The 26416-nt window shown below is 36.9% G+C and overlaps 1 protein-coding gene across 13 annotated transcripts in view; it reads left to right on the top strand.

The window, feature by feature from the left end:
- The window catches only part of LOC135215194 (uncharacterized protein CG43867-like), a 575055-nt gene that overhangs the window by 196000 nt on the left and 352639 nt on the right, over positions 1–26416 (top strand). The window lies entirely within an intron of this gene.

Genomic DNA, 26416 nt, shown 5'->3' with positions numbered 1-26416 from the left:
CTTATCCGCGTACTGTAGTGGTTAAAAATAGTTTTGGGTAAAATAAATAAAAATAAAAGAGAGAGTAACTGTGAATACATTTTTTTTTCCATGCTACAAAAGAATCGTCTGCCTTTGACGTTCTCCGTCCCCTTTTCAGAAACATTTCTATGGATGTATCTGCTCACTTCCTCATCTCTGTAGTCTCTGACGAATGTAATGTGTCCCTCCTCCTCCTCCTCCTCCTCCTCCTCCTCCTCCTCCTCCTCCTCCTCCTCCTCCACAGTTTCAGACATTTATTTTCTTTGCAGTATCTTGTGACGTTTCCAATAAGATTATTGATGCATTTTCCTCCTCCTCCTCATCCTCCTCTTCCTCCTCCTCTTATTTCAGATATTTATTTTCTTTGAAGTATTTTGCGATATTTCCAATCAGGTTATTGATTGCATTTTCTCTTCCTCCTCCTCCTCCTCCTCCTCCTCCTTCTTCCTTCTTCTTCTCTTTTTCTTTTTTCTTCCTCACTTTCAGACATTATTTTCTTTGCAGTATCTTGTGACGTTTCCAATTAAGTTATTGATTGTATTTGCAGTTTCAAAAGTGCTCTTGCCATCGTCCTGGCTATTACCTCTTCCAGTCTCGGCGTCTCCATTAAATTTAATAGGTTTTTTTCCGGCGTTGTCTCGGCAGTGGATTGAATTTCTTCAAGTTTTGTCAACTCGGCTCCCATTTACTGATACATTTCATATGTACTTTTATTGTACTTTCATTTTTCATCTTAACACCGATGTTCTCAGTCACTGACTTTCAATTTCTGTCGACTATTCCGGCTAAATAAAGTTACCAGTTTACATAGTAAAAATAGGAGTTATCATGTCATCAGCAACAGAAATGATAATGATACAAAGAAATTAAACTGACTCTGACTGAAACTAATACATGCTTTTTGACATATTGAAACATACCATTTGGTTTTAATAAACTGTATTCCTGCTAGCAAGCCATTAGCTAACTGAATATGAACTGTTAGTATTATTCAGAAGTTTTTTTATTTTAGGATTTACATGGAATATTTATGTCTTACCTTACTGAATAACGTAGGAGAAGTCTTATATTCCCCGTTTCATACACAGAAATGGAATGCATTCACGAAATCCCACATTTTTGAGTCCATAAAGGACAAACGTGACTGATTTCACTTGAAAAAAATTTGTCCACATTTTCAGTTTTCTATTGAAAACGATTTTACTATTATCACTACCAGCAGCAGCGATAAGGACATTCATAGCAGATGTAGCAGTGTAATCAGCGTCACAGTTGTTGTACCTACGAAGAGATCTCACAGTTCAACGAGGAACCACGCGCGAACCGTACGGAGAAAATTCGAATTCTTGTTTGCGTAGCGGAGGAATGCGCTAACGAGCTATCTCTCTAACTGTCTAAGCTGACTCTTCCGACATCGACCGTCTGGAGAAGAAAGTATAGTAGTGTTGGCAACCGACTGTTCTTCCTAGTATAGTGGTTTTATCTTTGGGTACTCTCTCTCTCTCTCTCTCTCTCTCTCTCTCTCTCTCTCTCTGTTCATGGACTGTTACTTAGTATGTAGAGGTGTTGTTTCTCTTCGCATTGAAGAATCTCTCTCTCTCTCTCTCTCTCTCTCTCTCTCTCTCTCTCTCTCTCTCTCTCTCTCCTTTTAAGGTTGCTGCTAGAGAATTCTCTTTTTGAGAAATAATTCTCTCTCTCTCTCTCTCTCTCTCTTCTTCCTGTAGTCTAAAAGTGTAACAGTACCTTTATGCCTTCATTTACTTTTACGTTGAATGGGACTTTCTTCTCTCCTCTCTCTCTCTCTCTCTCTCTCTCTCTCTCGAGAGAGAGAGAGAGAGAGAGAGAGAGAGAGAGAGAGAGCTCTTCACAAACGAGAATATATAAGAAATCATTCTTTCTTTCTGAAGTTTGAGAATTTTATTCCAGTTTTATTTCATTATAATGTACGAAGGCTTCTCTTAACCAATCACAAATAAGAGACCTTTATATAATCATGAGCTGTTGCTCGCAAGAACCTCTCTTCCTTCATAAACATCCATGTATAAGAGAACATCATTATCTACGTGAGAGATGACTTGCAAGAGATAGATGGCTCTCCTCAAGAACGATCGATCACATGGAAGAGATATCACATTTAGAATTCCTTCGTCTCTTAATAACTATTACTTTTAAGGAAACTTTCTTTTTTTCTGTCAGTCTTTTATGAAACCTACATACAGGGTGCTCTGTATATCTCAATTTTATTCTTAAACTTGGGCAGTTTATTATTACGGGGGTGATGGCTATTTGTCTCTCCGTCCGCACTTTTACTGTCCGCCCTCAGACCTCTAAAACTACTGATGCTAGAGGGCTGCAACTTTGTACGTTTGATAATGGAAGGGTGAATGATCAGCATACCAAGTTGCAGCCCTCTAGCCTCAGTGGGTTTTAAGATCTGAGGCCGGACGGACAGACAAAGCCGGCACAATGGTTTTTCTTTTACAGAAAACTAAAAAGTGCTTGTTGCTGAATTTTTTTTAACGTTTTTATAACACGACCTCTTCCAACCAGAAATGTTGCGTTGCCTTACATTTCCCATCATCAATCACTTAGCCACACGATCGCCATATCCTTCGAGGGTAGATAGAGGGTCTGATATATTGTAAGGTTCGCAAAAAATAAATTAAAAGATAAATTTCACTTTGAAGGCTGGTGTCTCACTCGGCGTCGGTCTACGATATACACGCCGTGTGTATTTTCATTCGTACCTTACTTTTTCTTCTGGGAAATTTCGTGTGTGTTCTTTTCATTAACTTTCGGTCCCTCTCGGTCTGCCGTTGATGATACTTTATAGTACTTGTGTGTAACGTCTTTATTTTTTTCGTCCGTGTCGGCTGCAATAGCTTGTTTTTACTACCGTACGGATTAGCGAGGGCGCTGTTTGTCGCTTTATTGCCCAAATATGAGGGAAATGCGGCGACTCGAGGACGCTTTATGGTGTTATAATTGTTGTGTTTTAGGGGTGTTTATAGCCATAAGCGTGGCCTATGTATCACGAGAGAGAGAGAGAGAGAGAGAGAGAGAGAGAGAGAGAATTCAAGAATACTGCGATTACCACACAAAAAATATTTTTTTTTATTTAACCATCCGACGAATCTTGCGAATCTGTTTTATTGAACACGCTTTAGTTTATATATTACGTTTACCGAGAGAGAGAGAGAGAGAGAGAGAGAGAGAGAGAGAGAGAGAGAGAGAGAGAGAGAGCAAATTTCAGCTTTTTTCTTGCGTAGGTGCTGATGCAGAGCTGAAGTGTGGGCTCGTAATGCTTTACGAAAAACGTGCAAAGGGCTGTCACAATTTTCCCTGTCTTCTTTTATGACTAATTTTGTATATAGTCTTAACGAGAGAGAGAGAGAGAGAGAGAGAGAGAGAGAGAGAGAGAGAGAGAGAGAGAGAGAGAGAGAGAGAGCCAACACGCCGGAGATACGTAAAACTCTCTCAGATTATTTTGCCCGCAAGAGGAGAGTTCGCAGATTCCTTTGACATTCTTAGGAACTGGGGGTAAAGTGTTGATGGCTTCAGCTCTCGCCCTGGTATAGTTGTAGAAAGTGCGCATGAGAATAAGCTGCTTTAGCCTTTCTCCGCATTCCTTAATTATATTTTGCTCTATTTATATTCTCTTGAGTAGAAAACACACAGGCTTCAGAGGGTGTTCCTTGGTTAATCTTTTTAAGAAGGAAGTATCAGTCCTATGAAGCCTCACAGGTATTCCCCTTCAGTTAAACCAGGGTTACTTGAAATATGGTTGATATAAGATCCCAAGTAATAAATAGCATCACAGAATTGTATATTTCAGAAGTGTGGGTAATGCAGTTGCATGTTTTTCTGTTTATTTACAGATTTAGGTACATCGGCTACAAAATATACAAAACGTTATGATATTTTCCAGTTTATTTTAAAGCTTTTTACAAATAACTGCTCTAGAATATACAAAGCGTTTTACTATTTTTCAGTTGATTTAGAAGTTTAGACAAACAACGGCTCTAAGATATTCAAAACGTTATAATATTTTTAGCTGGTTTCAGGCTTAGACAAACAACAGCTATAAAATATACGTAACGTAATATGTTTTAAGAGTCATAGTCGACACAGTTCTATATTTCAGAAGTTTAAACGAATAGAGCTTGTATACAAGCATGAACGATCCAAACTCCATTGGTCTTTTGATAGCAAGAAAGTAACTTAGGTGAAAGTATAAGAAAGTAACTTAAGTAAAAGTTCGAGTTTTTCTAACTTCGCTTTGTGGCAAATAAAATGCAGGTGTTAAACCACAAATGCTACTATTTATATTAGTCATTTAGGTAAGAATATAACCATATTGAATTGGGTAAAAATATCAACATTTCTATCTTTTTTTCAGCTATTTAGGAAACGGGGAAAAATAGTATTATAAATAAATATTTCCGATTTCTCAACAATTTTATAAAAGATAAATTTATAGTGAAAGGTTGAGGAAGTGTTTTAGCAAATTAATAAGGAAAACAAATTAGTTCGGAGTGAAAGAAAAAATATTATATACATTTTTTTATTATCCAAGTAACAGAAGGATAAAGTATGAGACTGAAGACTGTTTTTCCCTATTTTCTCTTATTGTTATAATTGAAACTTAAAAGAATGATTGGTTGAGAAAATATGAAGCTTTCTAACATTTTAAGTTATCTGAGTGATAGGAAGGTAAATTTATTAAGTAAAAAGAGTGAGTGACTTTTAGTAAGTGTTAGAAAGATAAATTTATTAAGTAAAAAAAATTAATTTTAGTAAGTGATAAAGATAAATTTATTGAGTAAAAACATTGAACTTTAGTAAGAGATAGAAAGATGAATTTATTAAGTCAAAAATTTAAATTTTAGTAAGTGATAGAAAGATAAAATTATTAAGCAAAAAATGTTAATTATAGCAGGTGATAGAAAGAAAAAATTATTAAATAAAAAACTGAATTTGGAAAGTGATAGAAAGATAAAATTGTTAAGTAAAAAAATTGAAATTTAACAAGTGAATGGAAGATCAAAATTATTGAGTCAAAAATTGAATTTCATTAAGTGGTAGGAAGATAAATTTAATGAAAATAATTTTTTTTAGAACCTTATTAAGCAAATATATATATATATATATATATATATATAATATATATATATATATATATATATATATATAGATATATATATATATATATATATATATATATAAACAATCCTAACTTTCTGAGTTAGCAAGATGACGGCGTAACAAACTTAACAAAGGCGGATACAGGAGTCTCAAAACGTCCTTGGCAGAGATGAAGGATTATATTTTGGATATGAAATTACGCCACGTCCCGCCGAGAGCGCCTGCCGCAGAATCCAAAATTATACTCCAGGTGGCAAAACACCGTTTGATGTATGCATATGTATGCACGCAACAAAATAGGCTCGGCAGAAATGTGCTTTCTGTTTGCGAGGGTTCCTTTCGACTTTATGTATTATTTAGATGTTTTTGGATATTCCATTTTGTTCTAGTATATGAATGTTCTTGTAATTCAAGGACACTCGTCCTCCCCTTCTTTCGTTTCTTTTTTAGCTGTGTCGAAATTTGATCTGCATTGAATGTTTCATGTTTGGCAGAATGGAACATGTTTCGATCCAGATCCAAGCATATTTTAGTGTCTTTTCATTCATGTGACAAAATTTCGATTTGTAATGAATTTTTATGAATTTATTTATGATGGCTGGCAAAAAAAAAAAAAAGTTAGAAATGGCAAATGTCTTAAATATTCTTCTGACATGTTTTGCTGGACAGAAAATTCAACAGGAAAAACGAAGCAGGTTTTGCTTGGTATTAAAAAGATGCAGTGTCAGCAATAATGTATGTAGACCTACGACTATCCCAGTTAATAATTAAGTATTAAGACCCATTTTCCACTCAGGGTTCTGTTCAAAGGGTGCGGGACTAATATATTTGGGGATACAATCTGTTGACGACATAATCCAAATGTACTAAATGACAGTTAATGAAAATGATCTTGGCTGAATATTCTTCAGTTTTGAAATACCTTGGAGATGCTACCGGCATTTTCAGATATTTAAGGAAAGTAGTTTGAATTCAGTTGCAAAAGAAAAAGGCATTAGATCTACAGAAGTATTATTGAATATCAGTTATAAATATTTGAAGTACGGTGGTGAGATGCCGCCTGCATTCCTAGATATTTAAGGAAAATGTTTAATTAAATTTTATGAAAGTTGGAATTAGATTTGTAGGACTATTATTAAATATCCGTAAGTTATAAAATTCGTTGAAATATTTCGTAAAAATAGCTTAAATTAATTTTTATAAAAAAAAAAATAAAAAATAGCGTTAGATTTTAGCAGTCAAGGAGACGAGCCCTAATCTTGCGAGATACGTGAGAGACAATAACTCTTAATTTGAGTCTCACGGGTGATTTATTTTCAATAGAGTCTGGTGATAATAGGTTAATTAAATGCGAAATTGAATTGAACGCATTTCCCAATCTTGCAAAATTTTCCAGTCGTTTGAATTTCAGTTCCCACCAACCACCACTCCTGGTTTTCATTTTGCGTTATCTTCCATTTTTTCCCTTTTTCTACCCTCCCTTCTCCCCCATTTATTGTAGCCTTCTCCCCCTCCGTTATCACTTACTCCTCTGCCTTCGTCGCTTCTTGCCGTCCCCCCTCCCCCGGAAACACACATTTCCCCCCTCTGTTTCCCCTCTTATTGCTGCTTTGACCCCTCAGTAAATGCCAGCCTTACCCCCACGTCCTCCTATCTCAGTAATATAGGCTTGCCGCTGTTTTTATTTGTTTATTTATTTAATTATATTTTTTAAAAATTTTTATTTAATTTGTTTACTTACTTTTGTATCTATTTATTTATTCATTTATTTTTATTTTTATTGATTTGTTTATTTATTTATTTTATTTATTTATTTATTTATTTATTTATTTTATTTTTATATATTTGTTTAATTGTTTTTCTATTTATTTACTTATTTTATTTATTTATTTTTTATGTATTTGTTTCTTTTTCCTATTTATTTATTTATTTATTTATTTGTTTGTTTGTTTTATTTTTTTATATTTGCTTACTTATTTTTCTATTTTATTTACTTATTTATTTATTTTATTTTTATTGATTTGTTTACTTAGTTTTCTATTTATTTATCTATTTATTTATTAATTTATTTTATTTTTATTTATTTGTTTACTTATTTTTCTATTTATTTATTTATTTTTATTTGTTTGCTTACTAGTTTTTTCTATTTATGTATTTATTTCATTTTTATTTATTTGTTTAGTTATTTTTCTATTTATTCCTTACTTTATTTAGTTATTTATTTTTAATTTTTCTATTTATTCACTTATTTATTTATTTATTTATTTATTTATTCTTGGCTCCGTGTATAACCTCAGAAGCTCAAGCGAAGACCTGTGTATTACCACTCTAAAATAATTGACCTTGTATTTTAATAACTTATTTATATTTTCATCTATTAATTTACTCATTTTTTTCAATAACTTATTTTTTAGATTTTATTTAGTAATTTATTAGATTATCTGTGTTTTTGAGATTTTGTTTAGTAATTTATTATTTATCTTTTTTCCTTTGCAAATATCTGATGTCTTTCTGTATTTCTTTTTATTTTCTGTAAATTCTTTCAAATGAACACCATATTGTTTGGAAGCTTGAATTTCAAGTCAATGGCCCCTGTGGTGGGCTTGTTCCGTGTGGATATGGATTTATCTTCTGAATAATAATAATAATAATAATAATAATAAATAACTTAATAAAAATAATAATAATAATAAATTTTTTTCAAAATTTTTTTTAAAAAATTTAATTAATAATAATAAAATAATAATAATAATAATAATAATAATAATAATACTGTGGCAATCCATTGCCTAATCTCGTGCATTGAATGATTCACCCCGCCTCATTTATCAAATTAATTTGCATATGATTTATTCGTCTTTCATTTGACCCAGCTTATCATTCGTGACAATTACGTTGTCGGATAATCGTTATTTCAAGAATATATTATTATTTTATCCGTGAATATTGCTATTTTGTGCCTTTTTGTGAATGATTCATGTCGGTTTCAGAGCGTTGCATTGTCCTTATTCAAAACTGTTTATTAATATTTTACCTGTGTGTGGTGTTATTTTGTGCGTTGTATTAATAGCTCATTTGCTAACATACGTTGTCCTCAATATGCAAATTAGTATACTTCATATGCACAGAATGTTACGAAAAGAACATGAGGTTCTTTTGACATAAACACTGCATTTACAATTGCCTCCAGGGATGGTCCTTTTAGCCACATAAATGGAAAATGGTTGGTAATAGTCCTTTTTTTTAATTGTCCATTTTCATTTCATAATTGCCTTGGGGTTTTTTTCTACCAGAATTGTCTATGATTATTCCTTTTTTTTTTTTTTTTTGTGTCTTTGTAAAGAGTTTTTTTTATGATTTTCGTCGCTGTATTTAATCTTTGTTTTTATGTCTGTTCTTCCAGTTTGTCGCGTTTATTTTCCCCTCTTTTCACTCATATGAAATGATTTATTATTATAGTCATTATCATTAGCAGTCTTGAAAGACGTTTTTCCTCCATCTTTGAATCATCTCCATCACCAAGGGATCCACTACCATTATCTTGGTGTCTTTTGGCGCTGTCTTTTGGCGCGGCACAGCGCTAACTTCCATGATATTAACGCTTCCTATGAAAGCTGCGCCAAAGTTTGCAAGCCGATCAATAAACGCTGTGCCCTTATTTTCGGAGTGTTATATCTGTTCATCAGTTGGCTGAATCGCTTCCCGTGTGTATCAGTCCAGTTGTTGTTTATCTTTTATTAGAAAAAATAAGGGGGATTTTGTATTTCTTATTTTGTATTTCTTGTTTGTTTTTTTACTTCTTCCCCCCTCTTTTAATTAAAGATAAATCTTAACTAGACGTTCTCTCTCTCTCTCTCTCTCTCTCTCTCTCTGTGATTCCTTTCAGATCTCTTTAAGATACAGCATTCGATTCTGCTAAGAAAAAAATACCTTTAGACTTTATTATTTTTTCTTTATATTTACTATTCCGCACCGGTGTGGTATCGCAGTGAGAGAGAGAGAGAGAGAGAGAGAGAGAGAGAGAGAGAGAGAGAAACTATAGGTGTAGAGATAGAGAGGGAGAGAGAGAGAGAGGCGCGCGCGCGACAAAGTGTCATCGAACGCAAAATAGTCGATATTCGATGTGCCGTTGTGTAACGTAAATTTGTCAACATGGGGTATTCGCGGAATTCCATTCTCTCTCTCTCTCTCTCTCTCTCTCTTCTCTCTCGTATGTGCGTGCGCGTGTTTTATAGCATTCCCCGAGCGTTTTGTAGAGCAGTGAAATTCCTATGTAACTAATTTCACCGACCGTTTGTGTGTGAGTGTGTGTCTGATCGTAGGATGGGGGGAATGTCCCCCCTCCCCCGTTGTTTGTTTTTTCCCGTTTACAAATTCTTTCCACTGGTATTTTGGTTTCCTGTTTGCCAAAATTTTCCCGCTGTATTTGGTTCCGTTTTGCCAAATTTCCCGCTGTATTTGGTTCCCGTTGCCAAATTTTCACTGTATTTTGGTTCCTGTTGCCAAATTTTCCACTGTATTTGGTTCCTGTTTGCCAAATTTTCCAAATTTTATTTTGGTTCCTTTTGCCAAAATTTTCCCGCTGTATTTAGTTCCTGTTGCCAATTTTCCACTGGTTATTTTGTTTTCCTGTTGCCAAATTTCCCGCTGTTTATTTGGGGTTCCCGTTTTGCCCAATTTTCCGCCGTATTTGGGTCTGTTTGCCAATTTTTTCCGCTGTATGGTTCCCGTTGCCAAATTTTCCACTGTATTTGGTTCCCGTTGCTAAATTTACCGCTGTATTTGGTTCCTGTTGCCAAATTTTCCGCTGTATTTGGTTCCTGTTGCCAAATTTTCCGCTGTATTTGGTTCCTGTTGCCAAATTTTCCGCTGTATTTGGTTCCTGTTGCCAAATTTTCCGCTGTATTTGGTTCCTGTTGCCAAATTTACAGCTGTATTTGGTTCCTGTTGCTAAATTTTCCGCTGTATTTGGTTCCTGTTGCCAAATTTTCCACTTATTTGGTTCCTGTTGCCAAATGCCACCTGTATTTGGTTCCTGTTGCCAAATTTTCCGCTGTATTTAGTTCCTGTTGCCAATTTTCCACTGTATTTGGTTCCTGTTTGCCAAATTTTCCGCTGTATTTGGGTTTCCCGTTGCCAATTTTTCCGCCGTATTTTGGTTCCTGTTGCCAAATTTTCCGCTGTATTTGGTTCCCGTTGCCAAATTTTCCGCTGTATTTGGTTCCCGTTGCCAAATTTTCCGCTGTATTTGGTTCCCGTTGCCAAATTTTCCGCTGTATTTGGTTCCTGTTGCCAAATTTTCCGCTGTATTTGGTTCCCGTTGCCAAATTTTCCGCTGTATTTGGTTCCTGTTGCCAAATTTTCCGCTGTATTTGGTTCCCGTTGCCAAATTTTCCACTGTATTTGGTTCCCGTTGCTAAATTTACCGCTGTATTTGGTTCCTGTTGCCAAATTTTCCACTGTATTTGGTTCCTGTTGCCAAATTTTCCGCTGTATTTAGTTCCTGTTGCCAAATTTTCCACTGTATTTGGTTCCTGTTGCCAAATTTTCCGCTGTATTTGGTTCCTGTTGCCAAATTTACAGCTGTATTTGGTTCCTGTTGCCAAATTTTCCGCTGTATTTGGTTCCTGTTGCCAAATTTTCCGCTGTATTTGGTTCCTGTTGCCAAATTTTCCACTGTATTTGGTTCCCGTTGCTAAATTTACCGCTGTATTTGGTTCCTGTTGCCAAATTTTCCGCTGTATTTGGTTCCCGTTGCCAAATTTTCCGCTGTATTTTTTTCTCGAATTTAAATTTTCCATTTTCCACTCTATTTGTTTCCCGTTGCAAAATTTTCTGTCTGAATTTGTATTTCGTTGCCAAAATTTCCACTGTATTTGTTTCCCATTGCCAAAATTTCTGCTGCATTAGTTTCTGTCTCCTTATGAGAATAGGAACTGGATGATTGCAAAATACTTTGGAAATTATATTCCGTAATGACCTTGTGCGGTGCTCGTGGGTAGAGTAACAGATTCTACAATGCTCACAACCGTTTAATACTGCTGAATTGCAACTTGTAATGGCTGCTAAATACTTCCATAGCAATTCGACGTTGTGCTAGATCATTCTTTCCTTATCCCCTTTCCTGGACCAAACATATGATTAAAATTGGACGTCGATGTGAATATAAACTCCCTGAGGCTGCTAAGTTTCAGGAATATTTATATTAAGCGTCCATAATAATAGGTCATTTTAGTTGTATAGCCTCGTGGTGCCTTCTTCACGGATTGTATCAGAGATATCTGAAAAATTTATGGAATTTCGGTTTTAGGGAGTTAATATAGTGTATGTTTTGATATTTGGTTGCACCAAAAGATGATCTCTTGTAAGGTATGAAAATATTGTAATTTTCATTTTAATTTATTTTGTAATTTTGTGGAAATGAATCTTTCTGTCTATGTCTTTCTGTCTTTATCCATCTAGATATCTATCTATCTCTCTGTCTATCTATTAAGCTTATAGGCCAAATTCGTACATGTCTCGTACAATGAATAAACGGAAACAATAAAATAGTTAACTTTAACCCTTTTTCCGCAGCTTCAAAACACCAATAAAATTCACTTTGGTAAAGAGCAACCCATATTTCCTACATCCAATTATCCTTTATATTTTCTTACTATAATGGGCGTAATGTCTGTCTGTCCGTCGTCTGTCATTCAATCACGGCCAAACGGCTGGTCCGATGGGCATGAAACTTAGCAGGGGTATAGTGGTGACTCCAAAGATGGTTTATATTGGGGTTTCATCCTACCTCGGCCCCCATCCGAAGCGGGTGGGGGGTATGAAGCGATTCCCTGAAACGAGGCTGGTTGCTCCCGTAGACTTAGTTACTTTACGAATTTTTATACGTAATTTTTATATACATTATGTTTGCTAGTTCTAATGATAACCGGACAGAACTAAGATTCCTTAAGCAGGTAATCAATTATAAATTTTAGAACGAAAACTAATGAAATGTCCGAAGGGGAAGGTGGACCAGATTGGACTTCCGGCCCAGTTCCCCGAAATTCCAATCCCTCATCCGAGGGATTTTTAAATAAAAGATGTGATTAGCGCTTCCCCTCCCTTTAAACCCAGTGTTTAACCGAGCCCCCCGCCCCGCCCCCCCTCTCGCGTCTTCGAGTGAAAGAGCGTGCGTAGTAAGGTCTATAGCCTGGAGGGAACGAACCTTCGCCGTTCTCATTTGCATAAATTTGCGTAATTTTGTCAATAACTCTGATTTTTTTTCCCCCAACTATTTTTTTTAATTCTAATTTCACTATGGCGTAGATTCCTTTCCCTCCCCTTTCACTCGTTGTCTCTCCTCGTTCTGTTATCTGGCGTCCATAAACTGCGTCTTTTAAGCAGGCACCCTCCATTTATGGTGGCGTCAGTGCGCCTCACGTGGCGCACTGTAGGCATGACTAAAACGGCGTTTGCAGCATCCTTTCTTCGGCCCCCATAGACGCACGCACCTTTCAGCCTTTTACTTTACCTCCATTCCCGCCTTCCGTTCTTCAGCTCTGACTATTACTTTGTCTGGATCGTTTTATTTTGCTGTCCAACCTCACTAACCCCCACTTGTTATTACTCTCTTGAGCGTTTTTGAATGGCCGATATTCCCCTAATGCAAGGCAACGCATACTGTCTACTCATAGAGAGAGAGAGAGAGAGAGAGAGAGAGAGAGAGAGAGAGAGACTCTCACACTAGGGAGTTCAGATTAGTTTTTTTGTAATACTCTTCAACCTGCTTATAATTGGAACAAAGCGTACATACTTTGAAACGTATAAATGAAACATTCGGATATACTTTGAAACTACTTATAGCCAAAACACAGTCGTGCGTACTTTGAAACTACTTATAAATGAAACATTTGGATATACTTTGAAACTACTTATAGCCAAAACACAGTCGTGCGTTTCTTTGAAACACTACTTATAATTGAAACAGTCTAACATACTGTGAAACTAATTATAACTAAAACACAGTCGTACATACTTTGAAACTACTTATAACCAAACGCAGTCATAAATACTTTGAAACTACTTATAAATGAAACATTTGGATATACTTTGAAACTACTTATAACCAAAACACAGTCTAACATACTTTGAAACTACTTATAACCAAAAGCACAAACGTGCATACTTTACAACCACTTATAGCCAAAACACAGTCGGACATACTTTGGAACTCGTTATAATTGAAACATACTTCCACGTTCCTGGAAGTTTCTCTCTGGAAGTGGAAGTTCCCTGATGAACTTCTTATCGGCTTCTTATCGAAAATGGCCTGCCTGCCTGCTCGCTTCTCCTCCTCCTCCTCCTCCTCCTCCTCCTCCTCCGCTGGAAGTTTTGTCCAGTTATTGTATTTGTTTATGCCTTACTCGTTACTCCTTTGTCTTTTATTTTTTATTTGTGGCTATGTAAGGTTTTGAATTTTTTCATATCCGTCTATGTTTTCGTTAGCCTTTATTTAAAATTATATTTAATTCATATTCTTTATTTTCTCAGTATTATTCTTGTTTTTTTTTCCATATATGCTTTCATATCATCTGATTTAAATAGTGTTCATTTTATCTACTGTTATCGCTGGGGATTCATGTTTTATATCCCTACAAGGGTTTCCCCCATTATATTTAATTAGAGTATAGGTTTTTTTGCCATTTTGCTCATTTTTATACCTGTTAACACCGGTATTGTCATTTGCATAATCCCCTCGTTACGTTTAATATTAACTTTTTTTTTAACCAGTTTAAAGACTCATTTTTGTTTCAGTCTTACTGACGCGATATCGTCTTTTTTAATTTATGTTTCTGCTTCATTATCTTTATTATTTTTTGCGTGACATAGTGGTTAGTGTCCTATTTTATAATTTTGCATTTTTCGTTTTCTGTAATAGAACACTGTTGTGCCTGCTTTTGTCCATCCGTCCGCCCTTAGATCTTAAAAACTACTGAGGCTAGAGGGCTGCAAATTGACATGTTGATCATCCACCATCCAATCATCAAACATATCAAATTGCAACCATCTAGCCTTAGTAGTTTTAATTTTATTTAAGATTAAAGTTTGCCATAATCGTAATTCTGGCAGCGCTGTAGGTGCCAACAACATAGGTTTCATGGCCCGCGGCTCACAGTTTTAAGGGCCGTGGCTGATCCCAACACCGGACAGGAATGTCGATTGTTCTGACGAAACTTCTGCGCATTTTTTTACTTGTTTCCGTTTTTGACGAGATGGTCATCTTTCGAGTTATGGAGTCATTCATCCTAGGTCAAGTACACACGTAGGTCGCGCAGGTGAAGGTCAGCTTCTGTATTGATAGTAAGCAATGATTGGTTATTGATTTCACGTTGCCAGAAGAATTAGACGTTTAGCATTGATTAATACTTGGGTACGCGAGTTTTTTTTTTTTTAAAAGATGACAAACATTCACTGACGTAACTCGAGGCCAAATAGTCAAATATACTTCATGGAAAACATGCAGATGTAAGCTCAGAAATATTACATGTATGTATATTATATATTTATATATATATATATATATATAGTATATATATATATATATATATATATAATATATACTCTGGTATTTATATATGTGAATGTGTATGCTTTTCATTATATATATATATTTATATATGTATATATAAAATTTGTATGTTATTATACATGTTTTATTATATTATGGATTTATATACATATGCATCAATACATATGTTTACAATAGATTAATAAGATAGATATATTGTAATTCACTCACTGCCTTTCCTCTGATACACCGAATGGAGAAAGAAGGATTATCCATAAATCCATTGCGCCCCTAACCGGGGTAGAAACGCCTTTTTAACTCCCCCTGAGGCGTCAGTCTATAGTCTATACCATACGAATAGCGTCAGTTTCCCCCTTCTGACAATCCATTGACAAGAGCTCGTGATAGTAGGCCTTTTTCAGTTTGTGCGTCTGTGTGTGTAAGTATGTGTGTGGATGGGAGAATGAGCGGGTGAGGCAGTCCCTTGAAGAAAAGGGGAAGAGGCGGGAAAAAAGGAGGAAGAGAAAGAGGAAGAAGAGGAAAAGAGATAAAGAGTAAATGGAAGATAGGAAAGAAGGAAGAAAGGTCCATTCCATGAATATTTTCGTCGGATCGGCCTCCAGTGGGCCATTTAAATCTGAATTTTTCCGATTTCGATTACTGCATTATACTGCTATCCGGGAAGAGCAAAGCGGGGGGGGTGGGGGTGGGGGAGTGTATCTCGAAAGCCTTGTTTAGTAGGATTCTCATCTTCTCTCTCTCTCTCTCTCTCTCTCTCTCAGACATCTTTCCCCTTAATCGCCAACGTGTCTATTTTTGTTCTGTTTATAAAACACGTTGTTTACCCATTATCCCCTTCATTATCCTTCCAAACACTGGAAGGAAAAGATCGAAAGAATCCGGAGAGAGAGAGAGAGAGAGAGAGAGAGAGAGAGAGAGAGAGAGGTGGGGGGGTCGAATAGTAAGATGTAGGGAAGAAGCTGAGATTTACATAAAGAGCGAACCTCTCTTTAAACTCTCTCCCTCCTCCCCGCCCCCTCCTCCTTGGAAACCCGCGCCCCCCCTGCCCCACTTTCCAGGTCCTCAACCCATTCCTATCCTCCATACCCCTCCCGCCTAATCCTCATTCACCCCTCTCTAGATCCCCCCTCGCACACCATCCTCATTCTTTCTTCCTCATAATGGCCGTACCCGCAACAGACTTCCTTTTCCTCATCTCCTCATACCCCCGCTCCGTCACCCCGATCCTCCTCCTCCTCCTCAGCATCCCCAAATTCCTTCACAATCTGTCCTCTCATTCCCCTCCCCCCCCCCTCCCCCCATTCCAGGTCTCAGAGATATATCTAAAGAAAAAAAAAGATAGGGAAAAGATAAAAAAAGCTTTGTAATGGCATCTACTACGATAAGGGTTCGGAGATGGAAGAGAGATAATTGAGACGGTAGTGATTGAAAGCCAAGGATCTGGTTTCCCCTTGCTCCTCCCTTTGCTTTTTTTTTATCTTTCTCTTTTGTTTTTTTCCCCTCTTATGATTTTTGTTGCGCCTCTTATGTTTTTTTTCTCCTCTTGTATATATAGTTATCAGTTTCTCTATGTTTTCTGTTCCCTCTTATGTTTTTGTTTCTGTATGTTTTTGGTTTCTCCCTCTTATTTTTATTTTGTTTCTTCCTCTTATGTTTTTTATCCTCTTATGTTTTTTGTTTCCCTCTTATTTTTATTTTGTTTTCTTTCTTCTTATGTTTTTTCTCCCTCTTATGTTTTTTTTTCCCTCTTATTTTTATTTTGTTTCTTCTCTTATGTTTTATCAGTCTTTTATTTTGTTTGTTTCTCCCCTCTTATGTTTCTTGTTTCTCCTCTTATATTTTTTTTTGTTCTTTCTCCCTCGTAATTTTTTTTGTTTTTCTTTTTTTGTTTCTCCTTCTTATGTTTTTTTATTTATGTTTTTGGTTTCTACCTTTTAGTTTTTTTTGTTTGTTTTCTTTCTCCTTATGGTTTTGTCTCCCCACCTTATGTTTTGTCGTTTCTTTACGGTTTCATTTCATCATCTAGTTTTTGGCCCTCTCTATTGTTTTTTGTTTCTCCTGTGTTTTTTTGTTCTCCCTACTTGTGTTTTTGTCTTCTCCATCTTCTGATTTTTTTTATTCCTCCCTCTTATGTGGTTGTTGACTCCTCTTATAATTTGTGTGTCCCTTTTAAGGTTTTGTTTCTATATTTTTATTTGCCCCTTTTTATGTATTTTTTTCATTCTTGTCTCTCTCTCTCTCTCTATTTTATGTTTTTGCAGATTTTATTGTGATTTGTTTTGTAAATACACAAAATATTTTTTAAAAACTGGATTTATCTATAAAGGAAAATAACAAAAAGACAGATTAAGGGTAAATCAATTTATTTTCTTTACATTTTTTTTTATTTATTCACGGACGTCAAGAGCAGGAATATTTGCTAGGAATTTTACGCTTCGCCGGAATTGAAAAAGCGATTCCATTAGGTCATGAAGTGTGAAAACTGGTTGTCCACTAATGCGCTGTGAGGTTAAATGATTGTTGTGTGTGTGTGTGTGTGTGTGTAAAATAGCATATACACACGTATACACATACATATTCGTATATATTTTGATTTACTAACCTTTCTTATATTTTTTTTTTCGCTTGATTGGCAGCTGTGCCCTTCAACATGACTAAATTTGAAGCCTTTTACAAAATAAAAAATTTTTATGTGATTTTCTTTCCCGTATGTATTAAAGAGCTCATTAAAACCCCATTCGAGGCAATTGGTAAATGCAATCAGAACTTGAATAGCGAAATAACGTATCTTTGATGCATTACATGAAGTAAATCACATTATTTCTCAGAAGCTTGGATAAGTTCTAGGAACCTTTAGTCAGTTCAGATCTTGGAGAGGATCTTAACATTTAAATATAGATACATTTCAGTAAAATATTCATAGGATGGGGAATCATGGTGGTGCTGAATAACATTTCGAAATTAGCGAACATTAGCATCGAATCTGGTGGTTTGCAGAGTCATGCATTCAATCAATCACTGAAGCCAATAAAATAATCGTTTTAACTGTTACCAAATATGGCAGCATCTTATCAAAAACATTTGCCACAAATTGACAAAATTGCATGCGATATTTAGGTCCGTCAATTCTTGACTTCGAATGATTTGAAATACTGATCAATTTTTTAAACGTTTAGCAATAAAACGTTTGAGGACTGGATGCTGAGCGTTTCCAGGAATCGTGCGTCTATACTGCATTAAGGAAACTGACTGTATTCTGGAAAGTCTGAAAAAATAATTCCTACGCAAAGTCTTTTTCAGTCTTAGGATTCATGATAGGAGAATTATATTGGAGGATTGCCTTGACTTGAATGTGATCCAGATTTAAAAAGAAAGAGTTAAAACCATAAGAAAGACACGAGAAAGGTGTAACAAGGTCTGACGAGGAACGTTCGTCGAATCTGCGTGACTTCCAACACCTGTTCCCCAGGGTTTCAAAAACGTCCGTCACGGGACGGAGCAAATTGCATCGTCGTTCGGTTAGCAGCTGATCCCGAGCGAAAAGCGTTGATTGACTGTAAATCTGGGGCCGAGGAGATGGTTAAGGAGCGGTGATTGGGTGAGGTTTGAAGCCTGAGGGAAAATGGCTCGAGTTGATAAGATAAGTGTCAGTTCGGGCAAAGAAAACGAGACTTCCTATAAAGAAAATGGGGAGGTGGTTCAAGGAAAGCCTTAGTTTTGATGTGAAAGACGTGTCATGTTGTTTATATGTGTGAGGGAAGGCAATCGTTGACTTTGAGACACTAATTATGTTAAAATTTGGGGTTATTTGTCAGTCAACCTTGATTTCGTCAGGTCAAACGGCCATTTGGGGACTGTCCTTCTCAAAGTAAGCACTGTCTAATGAACCTACACGTGTCACAGCATATTGGTTTATCTTGAATCCACTTGAAAGCTTGTGAAATTGAGCCTTCCACACATCACATTCATTTCATAGATCTCTCTCTCTCTCTCTCTCTCTCTCTCCTCTCTCTCTCTCTCTCTCATTTGTTTAGTCTTGATAAATCTCTGAACACAGATAATGCATTAGGGGCTTGTTCCATATAAATAGGCTTGTCATTTGAATAATAATAATAATAATAATAATAATAATAATAATAATAATAATAATAGTAGGATGAGTCTAAAAATTGAACAAATGCACAGTTATGTATATGTACATATATTTAAAGATTAAACTGTACAGTTTTATCGTTAAATATATGTATACTTATACGTAAATGTTTCGCCAATAATAATAATAATAATAATAATAATAATAATAATAATAATTAGAAAAGGAGAAGCTGCATTGCTGACCCAGTAGGTGATGACAACAGACTGACCCTCATAGTAAAAATCAAGGCCTTGCGGAAACAAGGCGAATAATGAGCGTTAAATTGAAGAGCTCTTTTCTTAGGGGGAGCCTATCCCCCCTTCCCCCCGGGGGTGGGGGTCCGATGGGAATTGGGTCCAACGACGGATGCGCAACCTTTGATGTTCAGTTTTCGGGTAACAAAATTAATTATGGAAATCGGAAATCACGGTAACTCGGTTGTGTCCCCGCGGAAACTCTCTCTCTCTCTCTCTCTCTCTCTCTCTCTCTCTCTCTCTCTCTTTTAACACTGCTTGACTGTGTGCATTGTCTAATAAATTCTCTGTTTTTTGCATTGCTCGCGTCTGTGGTGTGTCGCATAATTGCATTGCTCTCTCTCTCTCTCTCTCTCTCTCTCTCTCTCTCTCTCTCTCTCTCTCTCTCTTCTCTGTCTGTCGTGTAATTCGTTTGTAATGTTGTTCCTCAGCAAACGCTGATCCATGGCTAAATAAGTGAGCCATTTACTCTCTCTCTCTCTCTCTCTCTCCTCTCTCTCTCTCCTCTCTCTCTCTCTCTCTCTCTCTCTCTGAAGAAAAGGTCCCTCCCCCTGCTGGAGTGGGTAGTAGTAGGTGAACCCTTAAATTACATTTCCTCCATTTTAGCCGCAACTCGAGAGTTCTCTTGTTATGGAAATGGTCGATGGGTAGCAATGGGGGAAAACCTGGTCCAGCCGTAGCCCCAATCAGCGGCAGCGGCGACGGCGTTTTTCATACAACAGGCTTCTTCAAGAAAAAGAAAGAGAAGAATACGAAGGGATGGAGATTTATTGGTCTCTGGAATTCCCGTCGACACTTTTGTTCCAAGGGCCGTCGCTCGCTAATTGGGCGTTTCTCTCCAAATGCTGCGGTTGTCACCTTCCTGCTGCTGCTGCTTGCTCTCCGTCCAATACGTCCTTCTTGCTTGCCCCCCCCCCCCCCCCCCCGCCCCCCCCCCCCCCCTAAAACCACCCCCCCCTCCCCCCCCCCCCCCCCCCAACCCCAAGCCCGATAACCTCGACGGACGGGAACGATTCCGGGATAGATTCCTGATTCCTGACGTCGCTTATCGGAAGGCAATTATCGGAGACGTTAGATTTTTTTTTTCTTGTTGATTTTTGGAAACGTGTTTATTTTTTCGGAGCTAAGGACCCCCCCCCCCCCCCACCCCCCCCCCCCACCACTAGCCCTGGGTGGAGGAAGACAGTACCTGAAATACTGGGGATTTTTCTGTGATATTTTTGGATATTTTCCGTGAGAGAGAGAGAGAGAAGAGAGAGAGATTAGAGAGAGGGGGGGAGAGAGAGAGAGGAGAGAGAGAGAGATGCATGAATGAAGTTGAATACCCCACCCCACGAAAATTGCTCGTCAATTAAATGAGTCTCAGTATTTTTAATGTATTTACAAATATTTTGTCATAAATACATGCATGTGCATATAGTACATACACACTACTAGGGACCTTGCATACTTGAGACGTATCTTGTTTTAGCAGATGAATTTATTTACATATGTGAATATATATATCAGTTGTTTTCCTTAATAAACGCTCCAAGAAGAGGTCCATCGGAGGAAGAACTGGTAGGCATTTTTAGGAAAAACTTTTTCATTTTCCTACGTGTCATACTATTCATTTAACAGATCTCCGTGCCTAAAAGATAACCAGTACTATATATATATATTATATATATTATATATATATTATATATATATATATATATATATATATATATATATATATATATATATATTCATTCGTGCACCATCACTAAACTCATACAGAACTGTTTTATCAGATAGCATCCTTGTCCTGCAAGGTTGAATGGAGGGGACCCCTCTTGCAAGCGATTTTATCCTGATGCAATTGAACAGGATTAACATCACTGGGAGTTAATGAATCGGAAATTAATCTTTTGTGCTACTTTCTGTCACTTTTGAGGGTCCGAAACAAGTTAAATGAAGAGTGTGGAATTAATGTAATCGCTTCGTGGAGAATGAGGAAGTAAGTGTGTTTGTATTCCTGGAAGTCAATTTCCTCCTGTTCGCTTTGGTTTGATAGAGATTGATTAGTTTTGAAACTAAACGATTGTAGGAGTTTTTTCCTTCAGAATAAAGTAGTTTTAGCAAGGCTTGATCCGACCTCCAGATTTCTCTTGGCGAGTGCTAAAATCTACGGTCAAATAGAGCATTGTTTCACCAACGAAAATTGAAATAGATTCGCTATATTTTATTAGGAATCCTTTTTCTGTACTGTTTAACGTGCAAATTATTTTTTGCATTTTCATATCAGCAAATAAATCATAAATTTCGTATCCTAAATGCCTCTCTCTCTCTCTCTCTCTCTCTCTCTCTCTTCTCCTCTTCCCTCTCTCTTCTCCTCGCTCATTCTCTCCACTCTCTCATCTCTATCTCTCCCCCCACATGAACACCAGCAAAGATAAACAACAACAAGAACAACAGCAACAGTAAAGTAGTTTGTAGGCTTACTCCCCGAGTAAGCGAAAATATTAAATTGTAAGATTTTTAAAAGAACTAAGTTTGTAAATAAATCTTGATGCAGCATTCTAGAACCAGTAGAGAGAGAGAGAGAGAGAGAGAGAGAGAGAGAGAGAGAGAGTCACATACACCTTCTGACGCAAGTTTCTTATTTTTGTTAAAATTTCACCATAAATTACAGTTGAACTCCGTAACTCGGAAGTGATAATGCAGTGGAGAGAGAGAGAGAGAGAGAGAGAGAGAGAGAGAGAGAGAGAGAGAGAGAGAGTCGAAAGTTTCCCATGAAATGCAATTATCAATACAGTCGGATTCCCTCTCTCGTTGATTCCCAGTTTCGTGGGAATCGCAGGCAGGATTCCCCTTGTGTTGCGTCAGATTCCGATCCATAGCTCTGTCACAACCTGGGCCGTTCTTGGTCCAGGGGAGAGAGGGTGAAACAAAAGATGATGATTGAATTTGAAGTAAACGGAGAGAGAGAGAGAGAGAGAGAGAGAGAGAGAGAGAGAGAGAGAGAGAGAGAGAGGAGCTGAGTTATAGAAAATCGAATTAGGGTGATTCTCTCTCTCTCTCTCTCTCTCTCCTCTCTCTCTCTCTCGCTCTCTCTCAGAGCTGATGAGATTACACAAGGGATAATTAAGGACAGAAAAGTTGGCCATGCGTAATCATGCATAATGCATGGGAAAGGGGGGGAAGAAGAAGAAGAAGAAGAAGAAGAAGAAGAAGAAGAAGAAAAAGAAGAAGAAGAAGAAGAATAGCTGGGAAGGAAGTGGAAGGAAAGGAAAAGTGATAAAGCAGAGGAAATTGGACGGTAGATGGATACAGGATAGGTGAACGAAGATTGGTTTTCTTTGTTTATTTGTTTGTTTGTTTAATTTTTATTCAGTTATATTACTGATGTAGAGATAAACTTGTTATAGGTATTATCTTCGACACTGATTACAGCTCTGGAAGCAAGTCTGTTTATATGAGAAAAAGAGATAGAAGGAATACAGCAAAATACAATTGGAGAGAGAGAGAGAGAGAGAGAGAGAGAGAGAGAGAGAGAGAGAGAGAGAGAGAGAGAGAGAGGAAGTTGGTTTTAGGGAGGTTTTGCTGCTATGGAAGAAAACCTGTGTTCGAATGAGAAAAACAGAAGGTAAACAGAAAATACTTACGGGGAGAGAGAGAGAGAGAGAGAGAGAGAGAGAGAAGAGAGAGGAGTTTGCTGACTAGAAAACCTGGAACTATTAAACCTTTTAAAAAAAATGAAGCCGATGATATCATGTAACCAGCAAAAGGATGAAGGGGGGCAGAAAATCAGTCGCCAAACAGAGCATGTCAGTGCCTTTCAGCGATTGCTAACTCTCTCTCTCTCTCTCTCTCTCTCTCTCTCTCTCTCTCTCTCTCTCTCTCACTCATTTCGTGGCCAAGTGAACTAGCAAACTCGGCAATTAACCCACACAAAATAGGGTGTCCGCGGGCGCCTTTGTTGCAGTTTCAGGCGGTTACTAGCAAAGATTAGTTTTGGGGAAGAGGATAGAAAGAAAGGAGAGAGAGAGAGAGAGAGAGGGGGTGGGGGGGAGGTGTTCTGTGTGCCAGAGGGCTGCCGCTGTTCAGGGAGCGCTGGGAATGTCATTTGGGAACCACCAAAGGAGAAAATGGGAAATCTTCCTCCCCCCCGCCCCTATTGAGTGCTCGGGAAAGGTGTGTTTGGCCCTGTTTTCCCATCCGATGGTAGACGATTTGGGTGTACTAGGGACAGTGTTGCATGTTTTGCGCTAATCGAAATGTTAGATTGATTATCTATACATGTACGCATACGTACATACATACTTTATACATATATCAATATCTATATCTATCTATATATATATATATATATATATATATATATATATACATATACGTATATGTATATATTAAGGTAAGGCTCCTCCGTGGCATTAACCTTTAGCTATACATAGCATCACGTTTTATAATATATTTCGTGATCAAGTTATTCATATATGTTATAGATGCATAGACAACAGAACTTTTTTACCAGTCATATACTATGTATATACATATATAAGCATATATTAATGTATGTTAAGAGTATAATATATATATATATATATATATATTTGTGTGTGTTTGTGTGTATTATAAGTCATGTGTCGTTCATAAATCAAAATGGCGTTACTTTCGTGTGCTTACCCTTTTTTAACTACAATTCCTCAACCTTATGTCGCATCTATGTCGACAAACCTTAAAAGAAAGAAAGAAAAAAAAAGAAAAACAATTACTCGACATTCAAGAGATTCCCCTTTTAATTCGTAGTATCCTTGAACAGCTGCGAAACCTAAGTTGCAAGTTGTCAACGAATTCCCCCTCGCCCCCCACCCCACCCCCCACACCCCCCACCCACCCATCCCTAAATATGTGGCCGTCCCCTCCCCGAGACTTAGATAGTATTGATTAGTTCCATTTGTGTCTAATGAAGGATAATTTAGACGCCCCTCTCTGACTGGCCCGGGTGGGTGGGCAGGTTTTAGGGTGGGTCGACCGACCGTCTTCTTCTTCGTCCCGGCTCGGAGTCACTTTTATTTGGTTGTTCTCTAGGTCAGGTTCTTCTTCTTCCCAGCAGTCTCTTGCTTTTGCTGGGAAAGCTGCTACTTTCTACTTTCTTATAGTCTTCCCAGCAGTCTTGCTTTTGTTGGGAAAGCTGCTACTTTCTTTTAGTCTTCCCAGTGGTCTCCTCATCTTGCTGGGAAAGCTGCTACTTTCTACTTTCTCATAGTCTTCCCACCAGTCTTGCTTTTGTTGGGAAAGTTGTTACTTTCGTTTAGTCTTCCCAGTAGTCTCCTCATTTTGCTGGGAAATCTAATACTTTCTTTTAGTCTTCCCAGTAGTTTCTCCCTATGCTGGGAAAGTTGCTACTTTCTTTTTAGTCTTCCCAGTAGACTCTTCCTTTTCTGGAAATGCTGCTACTTTCATCTTCGCTGGATGTGATTCTTCCTAGCAGCCTCTGCCTTCGCAGGAAAAAGCTACTGCTAATTGCTTCGTACTCTTCCTTCTGCTGACCTACTTGTGTCAAACGACTTGATTTATGCTGTTGACTCTGTCGCGTGTTTATCCTTTGTTGCGATCGAAGCGACATTTATATTCTTTGCATAGCATTATATATATTCTCTCTTTTACTTTCGCTAACGGATCAATGCTTCATCTTCCCTTCCCTGGGATGATTAACGATTTTGTGTATATCTTCCTAGGAATTCATGTCACTGGAAGCTTTGAAAGAATTCTTTCGGGTTCTTCGTCCTTAGATGAGGTTCCTGTCACGCCTGAAATGATTGACATTGGAAAAGTCAGGTTTTTTTTCTATAGATGTAAAATCGAGATTTATTGCAATCTATTATATTAAGGGAATATTTTAATTGTCCCCTTTTGCATGCAATGGAAAGGGAATATTTCATAGGCATGTTTGACGTGCAAATTTCATAATTATAATATAGGGTAAATATTTCATTATATATACCATACATACATATATATTATATATCATATATATATATATATATATATATATATTATATATATATATTCTGCAATAATCCCGTGCCATCAACAGTTAGTGTGGGGAGCCCCGCCCCCTTTCCCCTTTCAAAAAAAAAAAAAAAAAAAAAAAACAAAAAAAAAAAAAAAAACAATAGCCACAACTACAGTCAAACTGAAAATGGATGTCCCATTTGTGTGTATTCATTTACGTTTGTTTATGTGTGTATATATACACATATATATAATATATACACTCATACATACGTATAATACACACTCACACACATATATAAATATATATATATACGTATATATACATACATATACAAGATCTAAAAACATTACATCCCAAAGAAGAACATAATATGGCCTCGACAGCCATCTATGTATTTGTCATGACGACGTTCCGCTCCATTTAGCCGCAGGATGATTCCTCAGGCGTCTTCTGCAAACGAGAAGAAGAAGAAGAAAGAAGACATTTAGGCCGAGATATTTAGTATCATTTTATTTTCTGCCGGTCTTTGTGATTCGGGTCGGAACGGAGTTAGTGGAGGAGGAGGAGGAGCAGGAGCAGGAGGAGCAGGAGCAGGAGGAGCAGGAGCAGGAGGAGCAGGAGGAGGGTGACTCTTGAGGCCAGGAGGATCTTTTTTACCTTCTGTTTCGTATTGAGGATATTCTTCCTCTCCGGACGAGTGGAGAGCGTTTAGGATGAGAGGTCCTTCAGGACTCTCTCTCGTCCCTTCAAAGGACTTCCCGGTTGCTGGGATAAATTGTAGTTGAATCTACTTCTGGATTTATTTGTCTTTGAACCAAATTCTTTATATCCGCGATGTCTTTTGTTTCCCTTTAATCCGAAGTTCTTGTATCTAACATTTCCCTTTAAACAAAAGTCTATTTTTACCCAAATTCCACATATCTGATATGTTAATCATTTTATTTATATGATAAATAAATTGGGTAAATGATTTATTTAGGCAATGATCTCACGTACTGAGGTATACTCGTATATACATACATTATCATAAAAGCATTTACTGCACTGTTTATACAGAATACTCTTATTTCAATTTTCTCCATACTTTTATATGCGTGCATATAAGAATAAACTGTTATGTGATATTAACGCATATATTTTTACACGTATGCGCATATGTAAATAAACTTTTATTTGCATACAGGAATTAACTGTTATTTGCGTTTTCTGCATACATTTTACATTTACACTGCATACGTGAATTAACTGTTATTTGAATTTATAACGTGTATTTTTACACTGTTCATACATAAATAAACTCTTAT

Source organism: Macrobrachium nipponense, chromosome 5, assembly GCF_015104395.2.
Source record: "Macrobrachium nipponense isolate FS-2020 chromosome 5, ASM1510439v2, whole genome shotgun sequence".
NCBI lineage: Eukaryota > Metazoa > Arthropoda > Malacostraca > Decapoda > Palaemonidae > Macrobrachium > Macrobrachium nipponense.
The sequence above is the reverse complement of the archived record's forward strand: the minus strand, read 5'-3'. Positions and strand labels throughout refer to the sequence as shown.